This window comes from Triticum urartu, chromosome 5 (genome assembly GCF_003073215.2).
Source record: "Triticum urartu cultivar G1812 chromosome 5, Tu2.1, whole genome shotgun sequence".
Classification (NCBI taxonomy): Eukaryota; Viridiplantae; Streptophyta; class Magnoliopsida; order Poales; family Poaceae; genus Triticum; species Triticum urartu.
Window position 1 is genome coordinate 312,622,871 of NC_053026.1, and position 6,000 is coordinate 312,628,870.

Here is a 6,000-nt window from a genome sequence, read left to right on the forward strand (position 1 = left end):
AGAAGATGAAAGATGTTCCCTATGCTTCAGCCATAGGCTCTATCATGTATGCAATGTTGTGTACCAGACCTGATGTGTGCCTTGCTATAAGTCTAGCAGGGAGGTACCAAAGTAATCCAGGAGTGGATCACTAGACAGCGGTCAAGAACATCCTGAAATACCTGAAAAGGACTAAGGATATGTTTCTCGTTTATGGAGGTGACAAAGAGCTCATCGTAAATGGTTACGTTGACGCAAGCTTTGACACTGATCCAGACGATTCTAAATCGCAAACCAGATACATGTTTATATTAAACGGTGGAGCTGTCAGTTGGTGCAGTTCTAAACAAAGCGTCGTGGCGGGATCTACGTGTGAAGCGGAGTACATAGCTGCTTCAGAAGCAGCAAATGAAGGAGTCTGGATGAAGGAGTTCATATCAGATCTAGGTGTCATACCTAGTGCATCGGGTCCAATGAAAATCTTTTGTGACAATACTGGTGCAATTGCCTTGGCAAAGGAATCCAGATTTCACAAGAGAACCAAGCACATCAAGAGACGCTTCAATTCCATCCGGGATTTAGTCCAGGTGGGAGACATAGAAATTTGCAAGATACATACGGATCTGAATGTTGCAGACCCGTTGACTAAGCCTCTTCCACGAGCAAAACATGATCAGCACCAAGGTTCCATGGGTGTTAGAATCATTACTTTGTAATCTAGATTATTGACTCTAGTGCAAGTGGGAGACTGAAGGAAATATGCCCTAGAGGCAATAATGAAGTTATTATTTATTTCCTTATTTCATGATAAATGTTTATTATTCATTCTAGAATTGTATTAACCGGAAACATAATACATGTGTGAATACATAGACAAACAGAGTGTCACTAGTATGCCTCTACTTGACTAGCTCGTTGATCAAAGATGGTTAAGTTTCCTAACCATATACATGAGTTTTCATTTGATTAACGGGATCACATCATTAGGAGAATGATGTGATTGACTTGACCCATTCCGTTAGCTTAGCACTTGATCATTTAGTTTGTTGCTATTGCTTTCTTCATGACTTATACATGTTCCTATGACTATGAGATTATGCAACTCCCGTTTACTGGAGGAACACTTTGTGTGCCACCAAACGTCACAACGTAACTGGTGATTATAAAGGTGCTCTACAGGTGTCTCCAAAGGTACTTGTTGGGTTGGCATATTTCGAGATTAGGATTTGTCACTCCGATTGTCGGAGAGGTATCTCTGGGCCCACTCGGTAATGCACATCACTATAAGCCTTGCAAGCATTGCAAATAATGAGTTAGTTGCGGGATGATGTATTACGGAATGAGTAAAGAGACTTTCCGCTAACGAGATTGAATTAGGTATTGAGATACCGACGATCGAATCTCGGGCAAGTAACATACCGATGACAAAGGGAACAACGTATGTTGTTATGCGGTCTGACCGATAAAGATCTTCGTAGAATATGTAGGAGCCAATATGGGCATCCAGGTCCCGCTATTGGTTATTGACCAGAGAGGTGTCTCGGTCATGTCTACATAGTTCTCGAACCCGTAGGGTCCGCACGCTTAACGTTCGTTGATGATATAGTACTATGTGAGTTATGTATGTTGGTGACCGAATGTTTTTCGGAGTCCGGGGTGAGATCACGGACATGACGAGGAACTCTGGAATGGTCCGGAGATAAAGTTTGATATATGGGATAATAGTGTTTGGTCACCGGAAGGGTTCCGGAATTCACCGGAAGGGATTCCGGATGTTTCCCGAATGTTTGGGTACGAGAACACTTTATCTGGGCCAAAGGGGAAAGCCCACGAGGCTTTTGGAAAGTGCAAAAGGAAGTTTTGCGGAGACCAGAGGCTAGACGCCAGGAACCCTAGCGTCTAGGGGGTAGACACCGGGAACCCTGGCGTCTAGCCCTGGAGTCCGAGAAGGACTCTTGCCTTTCGGGTGAAACCGACTTTGAGGAGGCTTTTACTCCAAGTTTCGACCCCAGGGCTCAACATATAAATAGAGGGGTAGGCCCAGCACCAAAGACAGATCAAGAAACACCAAGCCGTGTGCCGGCAACCCCGTCCCCTCTAGTTTATCCTCCGTCATAGTTTTCGTAGTGCTTAGGCGAAGCCCTACGGAGATTGTTCTTCACCAACACCGTCACCACGCCGTCATGCTGCCGGAACTCATCTACTACTTCGCCCCTCTTGCTGGATCGAGAAGGCGAGGACGTCACCGAGCCAAACGTGTGCAGAACTCGGAGGTGCCGTGCTTTCGGTACTTGGATCGGTTGGACGTGAAGACGTACGACTACATCAACTGCGTTGATATAACGCTTCCGCGAATGGTCTACGAGGTTACGTAGACAACACACTCCCCTCTCGTTGCTATGCATCACCATGATCTTGCGTGTGCGTTGGAATTTTTTTGAAATTACTACGTTCCCCAACAACAAGCTCCAATCGTAAATAACACCAGCTCGAAAACAGAGCATGGTTGAGAAAAACAGAGGATAGAATTCACCAAAAGCATTATGTATCCGAGGAAAGGCTCACAAGGTTATTGAATAAGGAGGACACTGTCGAATAATTCGGAGTCCGGGGTGAGATCACGGACATGACGAGGAACTCTGGAATGGTCCGGAGATAAAGTTTGATATATGGGATAATAGTGTTTGGTCACCGGAAGGGTTCCGGAATTCACCAGAAGGGATTCCGGATGTTTCCCGAATGTTTGGGTACGAGAACACTTTATCTGGGCCAAAGGGGAAAGCCCACGAGGCTTTTGGAAAGTGCAAAAGGAAGTTTTGCGGAGACCAGAGGCTAGACGCCAGGAACCCTAGCGTCTAGGGGGTAGACACCGGGAACCCTGGCGTCTAGCCCTGGAGTCCGAGAAGGACTCTTGCCTTTCGGGTGAAACCGACTTTGAGGAGGCTTTTACTCCAAGTTTCGACCCCAGGGCTCAACATATAAATAGAGGGGTAGGCCCAGCACCAAAGACAGATCAAGAAACACCAAGCCGTGTGCCGGCAACCCCGTCCCCTCTAGTTTATCCTCCGTCATAGTTTTCGTAGTGCTTAGGCGAAGCCCTACGGAGATTGTTCTTCACCAACACCGTCACCACGGGTCGGTGCTGCCGGAACTCATCTACTACTTCGCCCCTCTTGCTGGATCGAGAAGGCGAGGACGTCACCGAGCCAAACGTGTGCAGAACTCGGAGGTGCCGTGCTTTCGGTACTTGGATCGGTTGGACGTGAAGACGTACGACTACATCAACTGCGTTGATATAACGCTTCCGCGAATGGTCTACGAGGTTACGTAGACAACACACTCCCCTCTCGTTGCTATGCATCACCATGATCTTGCGTGTGCGTTGGAATTTTTTTGAAATTACTACGTTCCCCAACAACAAGCTCCAATCGTAAATAACACCAGCTCGAAAACAGAGCATGGTTGAGAAAAACAGAGGATAGAATTCACCAAAAGCATTATGTATCCGAGGAAAGGCTCACAAGGTTATTGAATAAGGAGGACACTGTCGAATAATAATCCAATGAAGGATCTGACGGTCCATAGCGGAGTTGATGTGAGCATCGGCACACAATCAGTTGAAGAAAGGATGCAAGGGCATCAGATTATAGAACACCTGAATGATTCGATGCTTAGTTACCAAAGGAATTATGATTCCCAAATAGAAGGATCAGAAGCAGACGCTCTGATCAAGGGTGGATAAGTTCAATAGACCTAAGGGTACAATTGACGACAATAGATTGGTCGAGAACAAGTTCATGTTCAAAAATGGCGTCTGAGCCAGAAAGATAATTTAAAAGGATCAACTGATAATTGCGTGCATTCGCACTCATGTTGAATCAATAGGATCAAAATTACGGTGTCTAAGGATACTAACGAATATTGCCAGACATATGGAAAGCATCCATAATGCAAGCAGACAAGTATTGTAGAGCAATAAGCTACTAAGGATTCTTGGAGGATCGAATAGTATTTCGAAGACCATTGTGAAACACATGAACAACTGGGGGGTGAGCGGATACTCGATAAGTGTGAGACTTATCCATAGGGGTATTCAGGTGACAAAGAACATCAAGGCTGTAAGCTCAAAGGATTATCAAAACAACGACAAGTATTTCGGGGTATCTTGTAATAACAAGACTAACTGGGGATGAATGCAAGAATAACAACTGCAAGTAGTTATCCATAAGGGTTGACGGTGGAAGGGGAATTGTAAACGCGATGAACACAAGTTCTCGGGTTGCCAGCGGAGAGTATCTTCAGGGTCTTCACGTACAGCAGACGATCATCAGTAATAAGGGGCTCTCGGGGTGAAAGTGATAACAAGATCCTAATGTTAGATTTAGCAAAATTCATTTAACCCGAATAGAAGGGAGATCAGAGTCCCAGACTATAGACGAGGAGTAAATGATCCTAATACCACCCAATGGCGAAGTGGGCCTGTAAGGCACACAGCCATGTTAGTAAAAGTTTTTGTAATGTCTAGACTCAACTTCGGCCAAGGAGTGTGGAAGGGGGATTCCTACAGGCAGTCGGCTCTGATACCAACTTGTGATGCCCCCGATTCAATCGTACACTAATCATACACGCAAACATGTACAATCAAGATCAGGGACTCACGGGAAGATATCACAACACAACTCTGCAAATAAAATAAGTCATACAAGCATCATATTACAAGCCAGGGGCCTCGAGGGCTCGAATACAAGAGCTCGATCATAGACGAGTCAGTGGAAGCAACAATATCTGAGTACAGACATAAGTTAAACAAGTTTGCCTTAAGAAGGCTAGCACAAACTGGGATACAGATCGAAAGAGGCGTAGGCCTCCTGCCTGGGATCCTCCTAATCTACTCCTGGTCGTCGTCAGCGGGCTGCACGTACTAGTAGGCACCTCCCGAGTAGTAGTAGTCGTCATCAACGGTGGCGTCTGGCTCCTGGACTCCAACGTCTGGTTGCAGCAATCGGATATAGGAAAGGGGAAAAGGGGAAGAAAAGCAACCGTGAGTACTCACCCAAAGTACTCGCAAGCAAGGAGCTACACTATATATGTATGCATTGGTATCAAATGGAAAAGGGGTATCATATGTGGACTGAACTGCAGAAAGCCAGAGTAAGAGGGGGATAGCTAGTCCTATCGAAGACTACGCTTCTGGTAACCTCCATCTTGCAGCAGAAGAAGAGAGTAGATGGTAAGTTCACCAAGTAGCATCGCATAGCATAATCCGGCGATCCTCTCCTCGTCGCCCTGTTAGAGAGCGACCACCGGATTGTATCTGGCACTTGGAAGGGTGTGTTTTATTAAGTATCCGGTTCTAGTTGTCATAAGGTCAAGGTACAACTCCAAGTCATCCTGTTACCGAAGATCACGGCTATTCGAATAGATTAACTTCCCTGCAGGGGTACACCACATAACCCAACACGCTTGATCACATTTGGCCGGACACACTTTTCTGGGTCATGCCCGGCCTCGGAAGATCAACACATCGCAGCCCTACCTAGGCACAACAGAGAGGTCAGCACGCCGGTCTAAATCCTATGGCGCAGGGGTCTGGGCCCATCACCCTTTGCACACCTGCATGTTGCGAACGCGGCCGCAAGCAGACCTAGCCTATCAGGCGTTCCAGTCCAATCCGGCGCGCGCCACTCAGTCGCTGACGTCACGAAGGCTTCGGCTGATACCACGACGTCGAGTGCCCATAACTGTCCCCGCGTAGATGGTTAGTGCGTATAGGCCAGTAGCCAGACTCAGATCAAATACCAAGATCTCGTTAAACGTGTTATCTTGAAATAACCGTGAACGCCGACCAGGGCCAAGCCCACCTCTCTCATAGGTGGTCTCAACCTGCCCTGTCGCTTCGCCACAAAGATCCACTCAGAGGGCCGTCGGGACAAACGTCCTTTCGGACCCAATCCGTGAATCACTCGCGGGTACTCCTACGAGCCGACCCGTCTTTAGTCACCACAAGTATCATATATTATG